This window comes from Amblyomma maculatum, chromosome 3 (assembly GCF_055883805.1).
Source record: "Amblyomma maculatum isolate TAMU_Amacu chromosome 3, ASM5588380v1, whole genome shotgun sequence".
Lineage (NCBI taxonomy): Eukaryota > Metazoa > Arthropoda > Arachnida > Ixodida > Ixodidae > Amblyomma > Amblyomma maculatum.
The window spans coordinates 109,838,745-109,858,248 of NC_139346.1; the positions used below are offsets into that span (position 1 = coordinate 109,838,745).

Below are 19,504 nucleotides of genomic sequence, written 5' to 3' on the forward strand. Positions count from 1 at the left end.
AAGAAAAAAAGAAAAAAAAAAAACAAATTCGTTAGAAAATGTCCGTAAGAAGCTTTGATTGCATTTTGCGCCTCTGGCTATAGGTCTGCAGACTTTCATGAGAGTCTGTACGGCTCCTCTGGAATACAGTGAAACTGAATTTTCGTCTGAATATTCGAAAATGGCATTCGCGTCGGTTAATCGGGCCCTGAAAACGTGCTCGATATATTACACCCCATAAGATAATGTGCTATGGATAACCGGGCGCAATCCGGGACAGATATGCCTCCTCGTCCAACTCCCGAACGTGACACTATCATGTTCCGCCTTCCGCATTTGCTTTCCCGAAGCGTATGCATTTTGCACTCACTGGCACCAGCCACAGCGCTGAAGTCGGTGGTTTAGGACCTGTCTTTTTATGCGTATGTCGTTGCGGGACACGGGAAAATAGGCCACGGAAAAAAAAGAAACATCTAAAGTTTTGCCGAGCCGATCCATACTATAGCTTGCGGACGCGCGCAATTTGCGGCTCAAAGCGTTGCCGGAGGTTGCTCTCCTCGAAATCGCCCGTCGGCCGGCAACAAGACAACGTGAGCGTTCTTCGGATCGCTGCTATCGAGCACGCAGAATTGTGCAATGGGAGAAAGGTTGGAGGAGCTTGCGTGGACGCCCGGCAATCTTTATTTTGTCACACCTCGTCCAGTTGAGTGTAATCGAGTGAGGGCGAGGGGCGCGGTTTGTCGATCCACGATATATGTCGAACCACATCTTTTCTTCTCAATCGGCGCCAGCGCGTTTTTCCTTTCGACGCGCAGCTACTGCCGTAATGTATATACTATTATACTATATGACGCGTCTTGCAGTAGCGGTGATGGAGCTGCGGTGACCGTTCGACAAGCGCACCCTGCAGTTGTTAACATTGTATCACACCGCCGTATCCTGCGCGTTGTTTCTGTACACGCTTCTTTCAGGCGTGCCGACTTCCTTTCCAGAAGAATGAGTTTGCGGACCCGTCTTTTGTTACAAGCATATGCGTCGTTAGATGATGCGGAAAGGTTGGTTATAAGAGCACATATTTTAAGCGATATACTGCTTTCACTTCGGTGAGTAATACCTGAATGCAACCGTGAGTGCTGCCTAAAGGTGTCAGCACAAAGGCATGAAACGTGCGCACCCGTGAGCGCGCGCATTTTATTGCATTTGTGAGCAACAATAATTTTCATTGATTTCAGCGCAAAGATGTGGAATTTGGCATTACTGCCATTACAGTTTAATCTATACCTTGTGGACTATCACATTGTTTCGTTAAAGAAAATGTACAGAAAAGTCGCACAAGGAGAGAGATAGGAGGCAGTTGTTTTTCAGTTAAAAATTCAGCCAACTCTCATATACAGTCATTGGCTCGTTCAATATAGCCGTGTAGGAGAGGATTGTGGTGATTCTTTTGGAAACACATTAAAAGATCTCATCACTGACTCGGATGGTATTCGTTATCGAAGATTTCTTTTCTCTCTCTTTCTCTCGTGCTCTTCAGATCACGGAGCCGTGAGACTTGAAAAAATATCCGAGGACGGCTGCGTGCACCGCGTTTAGGGCATGACAGACGCTGTACAGACGCCTGATGATTGTGTGCTCTCAAAGCTCGAACCACAGCGCTGAAAGGCTTGCGCATTGGAAGAAGAAAAGTAGTTGTTGCTAAGAGCAGAAGATGATGAGAAAAGATGGGGCGGGGGGGGGGGGGGGGGGGGGGGGCTATTGCATCTAAAAGCGGAACATTCAAGGCAGTATTGCGAAATTTCATTTCAATGCAACAGTGTCTATTTCGCCTCTAGACAAGAAAGTTGCACAACCCCTATACATGCCCAATTAGCTTCGGTGAAATCCTCACCGTTGCGGCGGGCCCTTGAAAGCTTATCTCCACAGTATCGAAAGGATCGCCCCCTAACTTGCACGCTGTGCAACGTTACGTAAAAATAGGATGCTGCATCTTGGTGGTGTCAAGCCAGCCACAATGCGGACGAGCCTGATGAATCTGCCGGTTTCAACCAGAGGCTGGGGGAAGTAGCACAAAGCGCGCTGCTCACAAGCGCAACGCTCCATGGGATTGCCGCGCGCCGGCGTGCCTTCCTCTCCGGCGGTGCGGAAGCGTACTCCGGCACCGTTCGTTTCGCGGTCGCACGCGCCCGATCGCCTCCGGCGTGCGAGCCGCTGCTCCTTTTGCTTCGCTTGTGTCTCCGCGACAACCCCTTTCTCTCTTTATCCCTTCTCTCTCTTCGCTGCTCGGGTGAAGTGATCGGCGCTGCGACGACGCCCGTCAGCGCCAGAAGACGAGGGGTGGAGGAACGAGGGACTGCGCCCAGCCAACACCACCCACAGAGGACTGCCGCGGGCATCTTGTCGAGCGCGCGCTGACACGTGTTTCTTATTTTATTTCTTTCGACGCTGTTGTACTGGTTTCGACAGCAGCCATCCCGGAGCTGCGAGAGAGATTTCAATTCGGCGCTTGCATGAAGTTCTTTATCGCGCTAGTTATTGTTGGCAGTGTATTTTCTTATTTGTTCTGATTTTAATAGTACAGGGATGAGAGTATATATACCTACCTTGCTACGTCGCATGTGAAGTGCTCAATTCAGACGAGTATGCATCAGTGATATAATTGGGGTTCTAAGAACTTTTTCTGTGGACATCGTGTCTGCCTTTGTAATTATACACTCGTTATTCTGATACCTCCTCCTCCTATGCTGATCCTGCAGGAGTACAAGAGGGTACAACGACACTTGTGGCCGATTTCACATGCACCTGCAATACGCGAGAGTAGATTGAACTCCTCATGTAATGTCCCGGAAAGGGACCTTTGAGGTATAATAAATCAAGGAGAGGCCGCGAGAAAGCGTTTCTTCTTTTTTTTTTTTTCGCATATATGCTTTTTTGACGAAGCGACGTATTAGATTATGCAAATAAAACTTGTGGTGATGGATTTCGAACAACAAGAGCCCAATCATGGGCTCTCGTCTACCAAGTGGTGTTTTTATATGAATGTATGCAGTATCTCGAACTACCAGAGTGATTGTGTAAGCTTTACACCTCTGCGAGGAAGTGAACCCACCTACTATTACCCACGGGTACAAACGCTGCTGAAGATCTGCGGCAGCTGTGCATCGCTAATCATACAGGTGTCCGGAGGTGTACGGTCTCGTATGGCTAATCAACCGGCTCGTTGAGAAACCCCTCCCGCCGTGTACCACACGCAGCGTGCATGGAGTATACACGGAATTCGGCGGTGTCTGCCGTCTTCGCACTTGCCATGTTTGTTATACATGCGTGCATATACGTATATGCAAGCACAGAGAATCACCGCTGTCGAGACAGGGTGGTTTCCCTTCTCAGAACCGCCGGCACTGCCCAGGGAGAGGGGAGTGAGAACCCGAGGAAGAGATGGTATTCCGAGAACGACCGGTCACAAATGATTCGCTACGGACTCGCTTGCGGGCACGGCCGGAATTTGGCGTAAACGGCGACCGTGTTCTGTGTATTCGGTGCATGGGCCGACCTAGCTCTTTGCTGCGCCGGTCATCGAGCTTACCCTCCCCCACAAAGGAGTCTCCGGGTCACGCATTTTGCACCGAAGGAAGCCAGGACGGCGGCGTCACTTTCGACTTCAGTGTGTTGGGTCGTTTGGCAGGGACAAGAGTGGGACGACAAACGCCAGGTTCGCCACTGCTGCGGCCTTCAGTCCGCACAGTGATCTGTCATTGCATGCGGTCTCGTGGAGACACAACCTTGAAAGGGAAAAGCCGCGCGCGGTCGCTTTCTTCGCAAAGAATTTCCGTGTGGCGTGCGTGCGACCCTGGCGTGACAAGCTCCAGTGGCGCCCGTGTTGACACTTTCATTGTTGTCTTTCGCTTTCTTGGTATTTATTTTGGTCAGCTATTTCCATACGGTTATATCTTTGTTCTCTTTCTCTTATCTTCTGCACGAGCTCAAGTGCACACAAATTAAAGCAAAGCGACGTCTAGCTGACGAATGCATTTTCCTCCTTTGTTGACGAAAACACATTCTCGCAATTAATTTTTAATTACCGGTACCTTGAATTATGTTAACGTCGCTTTCTGCCGTTGCGCTGTGTGTCCTATAATGAATCTCACTGAATCAACAGAACATTATATCATTTATTTATTTAAATTTATTTATACAGCTACCTGCAGCACCTTAACGGCATATCGCAAGGCGGGAGAGGGGGGGGGGGGGGGGGAGGGGTTCAACTCCAGGAAAACACATACTTTAAATGAATAATGTTCAGAAAAAATATCAATACAGCTATGCACAGTTGTAAGAAGACAGTAGAAAATATATTTAAGGAATACCGATAAACCATTTCGACGACAACGGTTTTCAAGGCGATGGGCTTCAAAATTCGCAACGTAGTGAATTGAGACAATACACTATCATATCAGGCGCAATGCCACCACCAATACAATTGCTCTTAAACGGAATGTCCAGCTTTTTGGAACTCGAAAAACTATATACAACGACACAAATTTGCCCCAGATTGCCTCTGAGAAAAATGTCGTTCATACTTGCCAGCGGTTTGTGAACAACCGACGAAAATCGCGATCACTCTGGCTAGCGATCCTTGCGCGGGAATGCGCAAGGACCGGGTTAGGAAGCGTATATATGCGGAATGAGTATTACATGGTCGTCCACTCTTAGTACGAACAAGCATGCTTCCTTTAAAGTGCTTATGCGTCCGAGGCGGCCGCAAATCGAAGCAAAGGAGCGCAGGCACGAAGACTGCTGATATAGTCGGCGCACTTGGATACGAGGCAACGGCACTCAGAAGAGAGCACGCTTGTTCACATTAAGAGCAGCAGACCCTGTACATGTATTCATTTTCTTTACTTTTGCCTGCCTCAGCATAGAATAGGTACATGTATTTCGTCTATGCATATTAATAGAGGCCTCGAGTCCCTCCAACCGAGATACTTCGCCGGGAAGCGTAGGCGGCAACGAGGCAGCGTTCAAACATTTTATCACAGGGCGCCATGAGGACTATTTTCATAGTACTTTGTGATCGCGGTACTAAAGGCAGTCACGAAAGGTTACGCGGTCTCTTTTTATATGGTGTTTATTTCATTTTTGTTTTGTTTTGTCTGGTTGCCGACGGTAGGCGACCACGCCCGATTAGTTCGATCGGTGCGTATGCGCTAGTAGGCTAACTCTTCCTGGACAGTTGCCATGAGCGAGTTTGCTATATCAGAGTAGCAGGCCGGAAAGGGCGGCCGTCAGGTTCACTTAACTGCGTCAGAAACATTACGAGCGCTTGAATGACTCTAAGAGACCACCACGGTTTATGAATCGCGTTCTATTAGGTCTGTATATATAACAGCGTTCTGTCGTTTTCCATCCCAATTTAAAACTATATATAGACGGTTGTAAATATTGATGGAACATGTGACATATTTCTAGGTTAAACAGGTACGTGTTATATGCATGCATACTTAGTGCGTTGACTGCTTGCCCAACTGCTCAAAAACTCCGTGGCTGCTATATACACAAGCGTTATAAACAGTAATACCAGCTTATTACGTTTTCTTTGCCGCGATTCGCAATGAGCAGGCGGCAAATTCAGCACTGTCGATGTGCACGTGCATCCGTAATCAGCCAGTGATTACCGTGTGAAAAGCGGATTTTCTTTCTTCTGTAAATTACATTGTTTCCTCGGTTGTGATAGTTTTCCTTATTTTCCGTGGCACATTTTCAACTTCGGCGCAGAGCTAACATCCGCCGTTCTCGCGAAGAAAGCTACCCTTTGTTTTCACTTTGGAGCTTTCGGTGCTTCCCCCCTTCTCCGATAGCTGACGGCGCGCTCCTCAACTAAATATGAGCACGCCTGATTAGCGGAGACGGGCAACTGTTCATAGAAACCCGGACGTCATCACCGGAGAACAGGCCCTTCCTCGCGTGTATAGCTGCAATAATTAAGCACAGTACTAGGTTTTACGCCTTTAGTACATTCGATACAAGAGTATACACTCGCACGCACAAAAACACAGGCACGGACATAGAGGGCACCTGGGGGCTTGACTACGTCGTTCATACAGCGTCGCTGGCGAGCGCAGCTCGTCCGTCTTTGGCCGGCGCTGCTCCCCCCCCCCCCCCCCCCCCCCCCGTACCGTGGGAGTCTGGCAGCTCCGGAGGCAGCAGCGGGGGGCGCATAGGAGTGGCCCACTCGGCCGCGCCCAGATTGGGACGACGGGTCTCGCATGCGCCGTCGCCGAGGCGGAGGTCGACCAGAGAGATGCATGCTGCCAGGAGAAAGGACGATGGGGCGAGGCAGACCCGAACGATCGACGTGCACGGTGGCCTCGGGCGACGAGGATGTCTGCTTTACAGCGGGGCCCCAGAGAAACTATCTCCGCATACAACGAATGGCTTCAGTGCGTCTTGTGCCTGTGCGAAAACGCGGAACACTGGTTTCAGTTCCGCTCTCCTATCGGGGGAACGGTAAATGATTGCGTTGGTATACTGTGTTGCCCGCCAGCAGGATGTCTTGCATAAAAACTGTGTGTTCATTGCTTACAGCACGCAAACTGCGGGTCGAGAAAAGAAATGACGAAGTAGCCTATAGGTAAAAGAAATGCCGACAATGTTTCGCGCTCTGCACTGCAGCGGTGAAATTCGTACCGCTTTTATTAACGAACGAGGTCATCATGCAGGTGGCATATGACATTCGTCGCCTCACCTCCTGTTTCGTTTCGATCGTATCAGAAGGAGAGAACAACCCCTAAAACACGAAATTCCTTTAGTGCCATCCATCTCCGAGGATAATTAGCCAATGAAAGTATATGTCGGCTACATAGAGCAAGCAAGGTCACGTGAATTTGTATTAAGTAACGCGCTTGAGTGTTGAGGTATACATGTACCACGGTCGTATATACGCCGTGCAAACGCTTTAATCGTGCAGCAGTAAAGCTGTCCTTCCCTTTATTCGTACCCGGAAACAATAGGGCTGCCAGGCTGCTGCAGCAAAGCCCGGAGAGGAGGTGTGGGCCCACTTTCTGTTGCAATCGACCGCGTCACAGCACTTGCCCTCTCACGATCTGATTAAGACCTACCTAAACATTCTTTCCTATATAGCCTTGCCACGTCTGAGCAGCACCAACGACGTTCTCTATAGATCCCGCCCCTCCACCTCCCCTTCCCCCACTCCAGCTTCTGAATTCCTGTCTGTATACGTTGAACCACACGGAACCCTAGTGCGGTAAAATACAAATGAGGACGAGAGGAAGAAAAACTGAAAGGAGCGCAAGGCCATGCTGACGCGAACAGCAACCCGCGTTCCGCACCCCCCGCTGCACGTACACTGTTGTGTACTAATAATACACACGCACACAGCAGCCCTGCGGAACTTATTGAACACCACTTTTGTTTCACCTAATAAGTATATAGAGCGCGCGTTCTCGCCGGTGTGGACGGCAGCTTGCGGGTTTGCGCGCGAACCGTTCCCTCCTTGGGCGCTAGCGTTATGCCGCACAAACGAGAGCGAACGCACGGCGGCGGTGAACGCGCGGACGAGAACAAAAAGCGCGCGAAAGTGTATAACGCGCCCCGCCGCGCGTATCCCCCTATAGCTCTATTCTTTCCTATCTCCCTATAGCATTTCTATTCTGCCAATACGCGGGGCAAACCGAGCGGGTGGTTGGTTTTCGTTTTGCGCGCTAACGAAACAGAGGCTCTCTTTTTCTCCTCTTAATTTTCGGCCTAAAACCGGCAAACACGCCTGGCGCTAGATACGCGAGTGCAGAGGAGAGAGAGAGAGCAGGCCGCGTGGGAAACAAAGGATTCGGCGGCTGCAGCGCCGTGGGCGTTGATTGCCGAGGAATTCCGGCTCGTGCCGCAGCAGCGCGGTCTTTATGCTTGTTAACGACTTTATTCAACACAGCCCCTGAGCGCGTGTGCGTTTGTGCATGTGTGTGTGTGAGTGAGTGCGTTTCGCTCCCTTCGCACTGTTTTTCTTTTGTTCGCGTCAAGGAGAAAAGGACAGCTTGTGAGCTCGGTAGCTATGAACGTCTATACGCTTAAATATACTATAGCCGCCGCAGAGCCTCTTTTGCCTCCTATTTTCTTTTTCTTCTCTTTTTATTCGTTAAAGGTGCTCGTGTTTCGGAGGCCTTCGGGTTGATGATTATCTCTTACTTTCGAGCGCCCTAACGCAGGTGTTGTTGACGCGGCTGTCTTCTTCCGCATCCCTTCATTGTTTTCTTGAGTTCAGTTCTGGCATTTGCGAGCCCAGGCAATGTTAACCACATTTATCGGTTGTCCCCCCCCCCCCCCCCCCCCCTTCCCTTATTCTTTCTCCAAGCCTCCCAATCTGTGATGACAAACTTTCACGGCGCTAGTTTCGCTTTTGTCTTGTGTGCATATATACGCAAGAGTAGACCACAAGCACAAGACGCACCCTAATCGTACAAGTTATATTCGTTTAGCACAGCTGAGCAGCTTGTAGGATGCGTCCATACCGTGCGGTGGTCCGCTGCGGCCCGCCCATGCTCGCCTATGTGACCAGCGCCACGACAACTCAGCAAAACATGACCATCAAAGGCGTTTCTCTCAAGAACCGTTCTCACCCGTATATATACTGGGCGGCCAACCAGACATGCCCAGTTCTCCTCTCCCGGGCTCTGCATGTACACGCAACGACGTTCAGTACGGTGTGTGTTGCGTTCATGTATATACACCTGTCTGTGCAGAAAAAATAATCTCCCACCCACAACGCCCGCTACCGGCAAAGTACCGACCAATCAACTTATACGCATCAACGCGCTGTGCCATCCAATGAGCTCCGACCAGGGCTCGTTCGTCGTCAGCGCCCCGGCGCCCTTAATTGCGCGCCAAGGCTGCGATCGTAGCCTATGCATGTAGAAGAACAGGGGGTGTTACATCGATGCTCGTCGCAGTTCCGCCGTTGCCAGCACGGCCGACGGCTGGCCGGCGCTTTATGGGCGCGGCGCCTGGCTTCGCCGAAAGAGAAGCAATCTCTCTGCCGCGGCAGCAGGGAGCGGCTTTACCTCGGATGGAAGAGCGAGGCCATGGCTGGCGGCATGCCCTGCCGCCGCTGCCGTGGGCGTCATTTTTCTTGAGGCACACACCAAGAAGGACGGCGGCCTACCTGCAGCCTGCGCCACAAGTCGGCCCGTCGTCGTATAGCGCTCACTTTGAGCGCAGCCGCGAGTATGGATTAGCCGGAAGGCGTGTGTGCAGGCAGGCCAGAGGTGTTGCCTCTGTTGATGCATGCTCCCTGATTTCGTCCCTCCTCCTCCTGGAGGGATGCGCGCTGACTGGAGGCATCCAAGAAGGACGGACCGGCGGACATATCATCCCTCTCGGCAGTGACGCTGCATCAACGACGTAAGAAGAAATATGCCGAAAGAAATGAAAGGATGAAGCCCAATGAGAGCAGAGTAGAGGGGGGGGGGGGGAATCATCAAAGACCCACCGCGGATGGACGTTCAGAAATTCCTGGTGGGACGAAGAGGAGATGGTTGCGGCGGCTGCACAAAGAAAAAAAAAAGAAGAAAAGACTATAAAGAAAACAAAGCAGGGACTCGCGCTTCTTGTACACACCACTGTGCGCACTTCTTCCTCCGTCCCTTCATCCGATCGTTATAAGGCTTCCCATGCTTCAACATGCACGTTTGCCCGCTACCACACCTGCGTATGTGCGTGCTCGCGACCAACTCTCCTTTCTCTTCTTGCTCTTCATTCTATCCATTGAGGGCGTGGTGGGGTGTGCATGTGTTTCACCTTTTCGGCTTCGTATGCTCTTTCTCTCTTTCTTCTTTTTTTCGCTCTACGAGCGAGAGCGTTTTCATTTTTTTCTTTTCTTCGTGCGAGAGCGTTTTTATTTTTTTCTTTTCTTCGAGTTGTCGTGTATAGAAAACACAAGTGTCGAAGGAATGCGCCCAGAAGGCGCTCCGAGCTCGCATTCAGCCGAGGATGATCGGTGGGGAGGCTATCGAGATCGCGGCGATCAATTATACGCCCTCTCCCTCCCTCCTCGCTCCCAATCTTCTACTCTGTTCACCCGTTTTTTCTTTTTTCCTTCTCCCATTTTCTTTTTCTGCCTGTCGGCGGCTCATCCGTTCTGGCTCGAGCAAGCAGACACGCACGCGAGCAGCGGCCGACTTAAAAATATGTAAAGCAGTCGGACACACATGGTCGCATAAATGCGGGTGGCGCAGCGTATGTGGGTAGCGGCTTCTGTGCAAAACCGAAAAGCCGGTAGGATAGGCGTCAGCGCCGCGGTGCAGGCTACCTCAAAATAACAGCTTGATTGTGTTTGTTGCGCCACATTTCTGGGTATTGTGTAGGCTACGCCTCCGATATTGGAAGTGGCTGCATACGCGAGCAAAACGTGCGTTCGCAACGTTTTCTTTGCACTTGATTTTCCTCACTCAAGAAGGCGTGAGCATAAAACTGTAACAGTCCCTCCCATACCCTTTAGAGTAAGCTACATGACGAAGTAATTAAATTATCAACGGTCTCTCTTGCGCGGTCTTTGAAGGAATGGGGAAATGTATACTTTCATTTCTCTACTTTAAACATGTCTTCATGCTTTTGGCTTATTGTGTACGAGTGTCCAAACAAGCGTTACCATGTAGGCTTTCTCTCTCTCTCTCTCTCTTTGTTTTTTCGTGTGACCTGGAGTCAGGACATCTTTGCATCCCGCAGTGGGCAAGCCGGTAATTATTGTCTAATATTGCACGCAGCACCGCGGCTTTACTTCACAGAACGAAAATGGTGAAACAATGTCAGCGCTACGCTCACAACCACCCTTTCTGATCAGCCTATTTCCTTAAATCCCTCTCTCTGATTTTATTTTGCCTAGAGCAGACACGTTGTGACTACCGATGGCTTTGAAGACGAGGAGAGCAATTTTCTTTTTGTTACTATTCCTGCTTAAATGTTCACTTCACGTGCGGTGACAGCGATAGTTTGCTTCAAAGAGATGGAAGCGCGAGACCTCTTTGAAAGCGATTGCCGTAAGGAGTGGCTAAAATCAATTGTACCTGTAATCTCTTTAGATCGTAAACAGGTAAACAAGTGAAGATAAACATCTACTTGCGGGATGCATATACCTGTGGTAGCAAACACCTATACTGTGAGGTGGCTCTAAAATGCAGACGTGCATGCATCGAAGTGTCCTTGCTGCTATTACACGTTTGCAAACAGCATCTTTGAAACAGCAGTTTATTCGCCATTTGTGCATGTGCATATTTATATAGTTTCCATCGCCAGTCCTAAATTTCAGGCTCCCATAGGCATGTATAGGGAACATTTGTTTTCCCGGCTTGCCGTGGGAGGGGTCCGGTAAACCGGTATACGCCTACGTCAGTGCATCTCCGGCAAGCTAAACCCCTCAGCTCTCTTCCAGAGGCCTATATAGCGCCCATCTGTCCGGGGCAGCACCAATACATTATAGGAAGCTTCAGATTTTCTATTTCCAACTTCGTGCATTCATACACGCACATATCTCTTCGTATCCATCGCCGTCGCGCCCTCGTGAAAGGCCTCGCGTCACAAACGCACGCTCTAACCTCGGGCTCTTTTTCCATCCCCTTCTTGTGTAGCGCGCGTGCGCTGGAGAACGTCTATGCATGGGTGGCCCAACGGGCAGTAAAATAAATATAAAAGAGCGGCGGAAGAAGGCAGATACGAGGCGTCGCAATTCATCGAAAAAGGAACAGTGCCTATATATACGGAGTATTCGGCGCGTGTCCGATATAGAAAGGGACTAGAAGAAGGGATTCCAGGAAGGGAAGATCTTCTTCCAGCCGCATTCAAGTGGTCGCACAACGGGCTGTCCGTGTGGTGTAGATGCACCACGCATGCGTGGAACAACGAAACGCGCCGAGGACAGACATCGAGTGGCGGTGAAGCACGCAGGAAAGAGGTTAGCGCAGGACCAGCAACCACATCGAGGAGAAATATGGTTTTACTTCGCTTACTAAACGACGTTCGGAATGCATGGGAAAAGAAGGGGGGCGGGGGGGGGGTGCATTATATGCAGGAAAAGCAGAATAGCCACATGCACCCCCACTACCACCAACTATAAAAGAAGGGGGGGTTCGTAAGGGGTCTGAGAGAGAAAGCTGTCAGTGTGGTGTACACATATGAACGGCTTGCGCAGGCAAGTTGTGTGTGTTTGTACACGAAAGAGCGTTTCCCTTTCATGCCCGCCCTCTCCGCCTGCAACCGCGGGCTCCATAAACAACGTCGATGCGCGACAGTTCACCGCCCGACGCGATAAAGCTGGCAGCGGGTTTGGAACGAAACGAGGGGAGCTTCCTCCCCTTTTGAAAGGTGTTTATGCGCAGGGACCTTTTCAAATTGCTCGTCGCTATAAAGCACTCCACCGCGGCGAGGAACCGCCGGCGTGATTCTCGAGCTCCGAGGCTTCGCTGCCACTGCTTCTGTTTCTCCCTCCCTTCCTTATTCAGAGGAAGGAGGAGACGGGCTGCCGAGCGGGCAGGAAGACACGCGCATCTTGAGCAGCAACTCGTTCCTTCTCGTTGCTTTTATAGCGTCTTTTATTTTTGCATACGACCTTTTTCTTTATTACGAATCCCGACTTTCCGACCGTCACCTCTTTCAGTGCGGAACCCGGGCTCCGAACCCGCGCGCAGCTGGAAGCGGCCGCAAATCACGGCACTCTGCTAAACTGCCGCCATCGCCGCACCGTCCACGACGAGGACGACGACGACGACTCCCATGCGCTTCTCCGCGTGGATATATACATATTCGTGCGCTCGCCCTCCCCTTACATTTATACAGCCTCGCCTGCAGGTGCTAGGACTAGGAGAGATGCAAGTGCGTTTGTTGATAGTTTGTGAACTGTGCGTTGCCAGCAACATTACTATAGCGCAGGCTAGCGTTTTCGTGTGTTGGCTTCATTCTTCTGCAGAGCCGCGCTTCCTCTGCCTGGATGCTATTGGAGATCTCAGTTTCACTATCGACGTGCCTGCCGCCGTCCTGACTTCTTGTGCTCACGTGAAGCAGCTCCGGCATTGTGTGCGCATGCTTTGTTTCTGAGCTCTCGTTATTTAGTACTCAAGAGCTTCTATCGAGCACCAAACGTCATGCAGATGTTTGCGTTAAAGCGTCCTTTCACCACCAGCAGACTTTACAAAGTGCTATAAGAACTTATCCCCCAAATTTTGAAATCAATCATTGACAACTATACTCGACCTATAACACATGCCGTCAAGTTGACGCATCCTTGTGCAGAAATGCATGCAGAGGAAGACCCTGAACTTGTCTGAGGAGGTTGTCATCTTTTCTGAGCTCCATCGCGGGCCATTCGTGCTTGGGACGCAACACAAACATCGCGCGTGACAGCAGATGCCGAATAGAAGCTAAAGGTCGACCTGCTGGCGGTGAATGGCCCGGCAACGCCATCACAGTTCCGCGCATCCTAAGAGGAGTGCGATAGGTCGAAAGATCGACGGTATAGCGTTCCTTTAGGTATATATACCGAGAGCAACAGCCGGCTAGCGACTATGCAGGCATACAAGGCGTGCAGGAAGTCGTTCGTTATTCAGCTATCTTTAGAGCCTTATGCAACGAGGTTCTTGATCCGACCGATTCGCGACAGCTGTTTATCATTGGACTAACAACGCTGCATGCATTTCGAAAAACAAACAAAAGCAAGAAGGCCCATCAACGATCTGTTAACCATCTCCTTGTAGGAGTAGGAATAAAATACTTTTTTTTTTTAATGAGAGAGGGTTATTTTCTCTAGACACGCGCGTGTAGCCCGGCAGTTTCTCTGCGCCCTTTAAACCAGCCTGATCTGGTCATCGTGGTCGTGGTTGGCTAGCCGCGGGCTCTCACTGCTCTTCGCATGGTTGTTGCGCGGATGGCGTGCAGTCGCACTCACGCGCCATATGACGCAGGTCGTTGTTGTTGGAGGAAGAGGAGGAGAATAAAGGCCAATTTAATAACTTGAAATGAGTATATATGTACAGGAATGTGTGATTAGATCAACCCTTATGGGGCTAGTCCTCACAAGCACTAGGTGCATGGAGTGGCCGACGCCACTGGGGTCCTGTACCCTAGTACAGGACCCCAGTCCTCCCGGGTGGGGTTGGGGATAGGGGAGATACGCGTTGCAGTGCTTGCAGTTCAGTTCACGTACCACTTGAAATGCATCCCTCTTGAGTACTCTGCGCTTGTTAGGCACCCTTCTCGTCCTTTTCTATTCATATTCGCGTAGTACACTTTGTTCATCACTCGCCGCGGTGGTGCAGTGGTTAGGTCGCTCAGCTACTGTGCCCAAGGATGCGGGATCGAATCCCGGACGTGCCGGCCGCTTTTCGATGGAGAAGAAAAGCCAGGCGTACGTGTGATGTGCGACGTCAGTGCGGTCAGCTTAACGGATCCCTTGTGGTCGAAATTTCCAGAACCCTCCACTATACGGCGTCTTTCAATGCCTGAATCGCTCCATAAACCACGCCAAACCAAAATTGGTTGGACCCGTTGAGCATGATGGCGTTGACAAAATACTTCCCTGTACATCACCGCGCATGTGGCGAGGAGGTAGGTAAAATATGTTGAGTACAGGTGGTGTAGGATGTCCACCACCTCCATTTTCGCGGCGCACACTGCAGCGATGATGCACTAAGAACCTGTTCTCGGATTGTGCGGCGTCGGCCACCGAGTTGCTCACCTGCAGGGACTCGCGGCCCAGTGTCCAGATGACGTAGATACGTACTTAGGAAGTTCTCGCTGTTTAGGACGGTAAAAGCATGGGCTGAAATCCGTCATTTCTAAAGGCTTCTGCATTGTGACAGGAGAAAAGGCTTGCTGCTGGTACTAGTTCATTTTAATAGTTAACACAGCGCGGAAAAAATAAGGTTCGTGAGGAAAGGCACACAAAATAAGCGATGACTACACCAAAAGTATTCATGTTCGATATGAATGCGGGTCAGGAAAAATAGTATGAAGCTTCGCCTTCTGCATGCAGGTGCAGAGGCGGCTAGAGTAATATCGCCTCTTCAGCCGAGTCCATGTCGTTCGTTCATGGCGACCGCGGCGATGTCGCCATCTCAAGTAGTTCATATATATAGTAAAGCTGGTCGCGTGCGCCAGCCACGTCGAAAACTTGGCCGCATCAGTATAGCCTTGCGTCCGCCTGCCATAGGCCTTCTCCAAGGCACTAAATCTTGTCTGCCTTCCTCATTCGATATATAGTCCCCCCCTTGGGACCACCGCGAAAGAGGTGGTTTTCGTCAGGCGTCTGGGGGTCCTTTTCTTTGCCCCCTTTTTGTTGATGTTTTCCTTATTGCTTCAATTAGCGCCCAACTGCAATTTAAAAAGAATGGCTCAAGCGTGGAAGTAAATATTTTTTCAAAAACCTTTCTCGGTAAATTTTAGGCCCCGTATAATACAGCAGAACGTGAAAACTTTCAAGCAAGTGCAAAAGGTACGAGAGCCACATATGGGACGTTTGATGAAACAACCCTGCTCAAATACGCCGTTTTTGCCCCAGGAACAAAGCAGGAAGGAGAGAGAGATAGGCGAGCACTGTTGAAGCAAGCAGTCCGATATGCATAGACACGATACGAAGGAAGGGGCAGATGCGATAGATAGCTCAGCTCGGCACGCAGCACTCGTTGACAGCGTTCACGCAAACTAGCTCGCCGCAGCAGGTGGAGGGGGATGGGCAAACGCAGCGCAGACAGGTTTATCTCAGATTTACTGGCCTACATCAAGGCGCACGCTCGCTGCTCAGTGCTTATTCGCGCAGGCGGATGCATCTTCTCGCACTATATAGGCGCGCGCGTGGCGACGGCCCAGAATTTCCAGGTAAGGGAGCGCGATTTGCATGCGCCTATTTGTCTCACTCTGTAAATCAGGTTCGTGCGCAGACTCCCCTGAGGTATAAGAAAAACCGTAGCGGTGGCTATATTTCTTCTTTCCGCGCGTGCCATGCATGCTGCATGTAGACATGCTTGGCGATACGAGCGCATTTAGTTGCTCCTGTCGGCAGTGAAGATGTTTCACTTGTCGTAGATGTTTATTTCGTCACTGACTCTTTTGAGATCTATTGTGCACACGTATAGCGCCGGAAAGCATAGAGAGCAAACCGACCGTGGTCTTTCTAGTAAATATGTATGCGACGCTTGAAATGTCGTAAATACTAAGGTTATAAGACATATTGTCGGCATGATGGCGTCAGGCGATGATGTCTCGCTAAATGCACTGTTTTATATCGCAAAAGTAGATGTACTAATTGTTTAGGTTTGGTATCAATGGCGAGGCATCATATGCTTGTGTGCCCATAAACTAAATAAGAGGCACTGCTTCCTATTTCTTGCTTCGTTTCAAAGAATTGCAGCCACGGCATGCAGGGCATAGAGATTAGGGGGACTTAAGGCCCGAGTGAAGGGTGTGATGACGCGATCGACATCGATCTGTGGTCCTCTCTAATTTCACGCATGCACATTAGGATGCAATTTTAAGGTTCCATTCACGTGAAATACCGTGCAACATAATTGCCTTGACTCTCATGCAAGTCACGACTTCTGTTCGATACCTAATCATTGCTGATCATAGCGAATATTTAGGTGTATAGAGGTCATTACACTCTTAAAAACAAAGCTTCCTATCGTAAGTTCTTATTTTGTGAGTTCAACACTTATCGGAATTCGCTGTTTATGTATTCACGGAGCCATCAACTGTGGCACCTGCACACGAGGACTCGCATATCGCTCTCATATGCCTCACACGCAACACGAGAACAAGCGACGGTAGCCGTGATCGCGCTGTCCTTATAACGGTCACATGGCTCCACTCTCTCGTCCCATGAATATCATGCCACGGCCGCTCGATGGAAGCCCACTAGCGCTTCCATCGAGCCGCCGTGATCATGTGCACTAAATGATAACATAGCACATAGCATCTGGTACAGCAGCATATCATCTCGTTATCAACCCCTGCAGCCTTCGTTATTTTTAAAAGATTTTCTCGCCTAAGTATCCGGAGCCTCATCATAAATATCCAGTTGGAAAATCACTGTGCGTCGTCGTCTTCTAGAAAAGCCTTTCATCGTTCAGGCGTTCCTCGGTCGTCGTCGTCTGTGAGCACACCACTTCGTCTGTCACCCGTTCCCCGGTAACCTTTGTCTCTCCGTGCTAGTTTCTCTGCTAGTATTTCTATCTGCATTACTACACCTGATACAATATTGATGTGTTACTGATTTTCTTAAACTTTGAAAGTTTTCAATCCTTGGTTTTCCGACTGCCTTCTTTTTTTCTTTTTTTTTTTAAGATGGTCGCATTACGATGCCTGATCTGGGCATCTTTTTGTTTATTATTCTGTCATTTACTATAACCACGAAACGTAGTAAACTTTGAAACTGAAGGCCAGCCACAAACATGGAAATCGCTCAGCTCTAAAAGTTAAAAAGTTACTTACTAGGCTTATAGTTAACCAGCTTAGTGTTAACAAGATTCTCCCTTTTCCTGAAGTTCGATATTGATGTCGATAAAACGTCGCAAAGGTCACCTGTAAACACGAGCAGTTTTACTTTGAATAAATTGCAGACGGGATTGCACCCGCAAAAAGAGCTTGCTCACGCATGACGCAAGCACGCTTTGCTTAGCTGCAACTCACACAAACTCTACCCTCTCGTTGGAATTCGTGACCATCGCCTCCTACTGCGAGCATTTACAATGGTCTACCGGCATGAGAGCCGGTGTGCCATTACATGCTCCCCTTAGCTGGTCAAATTTCAAACAAGGGTGCGTTCTTTTGTCGGTATCACATCCTTTCAGAGTGATGCGTCCGCGACGCATACAACGCTCAATTGAGAGAGAGAGGGGGGGGGGGGGGGGGCGCACGACAGACCGTTCTTCGATTAAACGCTTTGTCTACATACACGGAGACATATGTGGAGTCTAGGGACGGACAGAAGAGAGCCGCTCTAATTAAAACTCGCTCCGCAGCCCGTAACAGGCGCTGTCCGCTTGGTTCGCATGGACAGGCACATGCGGGCCGGCTGGGAGAGCATCGCACCGGCCCGATGACCACGGGCCAGTGTGCACGGGAATCACGAAACCTATGTGGGCACTGCCGAGTCCGTACGTGTACATAGTTGTGCACGCCGAGGACTGCAACATACACATGTATAGGAAGGGCAAAGCGTCTGCGCATGGACAGATTGTGGTGTTTTCTCTTACGGCACCTCGAGAATTTCATTTATTGTAGCCGAGACATAGGAAGAGGAAGTAGAAATAACGAGCGACGGTGGGATATAAGACAACCAAGGAGGTGAGATTGCTTTTCCATCTCCTTCTTCGCGTCGTGGCTAATAATAATAATAATAATAATAATAATAATAATAATAATAATAATAATAATAATAATAATAATAATAATAATAATAATAATAATAATTGGTTCACAGGAAGGGAAAGGCGCAGTATCTGTCACACTTGTTTTTTGCGGACACCTGAACCGCACCAAGTGCCACGTAAGCAGTTGGCAAAAATATGCAGCCCAAAGGTTTTTACACACAACGGCCTCTTGTATATTTCCGGCTTAATTTCCTTCTCGTGACTGTCTGCAGACGTTCGTACTTCGCTGCCCTAGTGTTCCTGGAAGTCCTACGGGCTTCGAAGGTGTGGCGAATGCGAATTTCTCTCACCATCGATATTTTGCGAGCCGAAGTGTCCAACGGGCCACATTGAGAGGCACTTACTAAAGCGAGCAAAGTGATGTGCATACTTTCGTAAAAGGTTTGGTTTGTGGGGTTTAACGTCCCAAACCGACTCAGGCTATAATAAGAGACGCCGTAGTGGAAGGCTCCGGAAATGTATAGGGGTTCTTTAACGTATACTGACATCGCACAGCACGTTTTCGCCTCCATCGAAAAGCGGCCGCCAAGGCCGGGATTCGATCCCTCATCCTTCAGCTGCAGTGTTCGAGCGCCCACTGCACCACCACGGCGGGACTCTTTCGGAAAAAGCTGACAGCTCCATTCCACGCTGTGACCCCGACGCTTACAGCCGTTGCGCAAGCTGCCAGTTTTTGTTTGTTTGTTTTTCAGATGTCTTGCATTCCCTGCATCCATGCCTTCTGTGTTGACGGCTGCGCAAAACTGCATGCATTGTATATCATTTCAGCTGTCATCTAAACATCGTGCGCTGGTAGGGAGGCGTTATGGCATTCATACATGCGCGAGGTCGGATATCGGATCTGTGAGCATTCCTTGGCAGCATGTGCATGCCGTGGAGAGGAAAATGCGCCAGGGCAAGAGTATATTCTTCTCAAAGTTGTAAGCGCGCCAAGGGCACCCAGCCCTTCCTTTCGTATTTGCGTATATTTTGCATTTTGGGCTCCCTGCAGGGCGCTGCCATATTGTTCACTGAACAGTCGTATTCACCGCGCGCAAGCACTGTGCAAAGCTGCAGCCAAACCGGTTTCCGACTATCCAGAGAGGAGGAATTTCGACAACTCCCTC

The 19,504-nt window shown here is 49.9% G+C and overlaps 1 protein-coding gene across 1 annotated transcript in view; it reads left to right on the forward strand.

The window, feature by feature from the left end:
- Positions 1-19,504, forward strand: part of LOC146195678 (LIM/homeobox protein Lhx1-like) — a 196,223-nt gene that overhangs the window by 52,457 nt on the left and 124,262 nt on the right. The window lies entirely within an intron of this gene.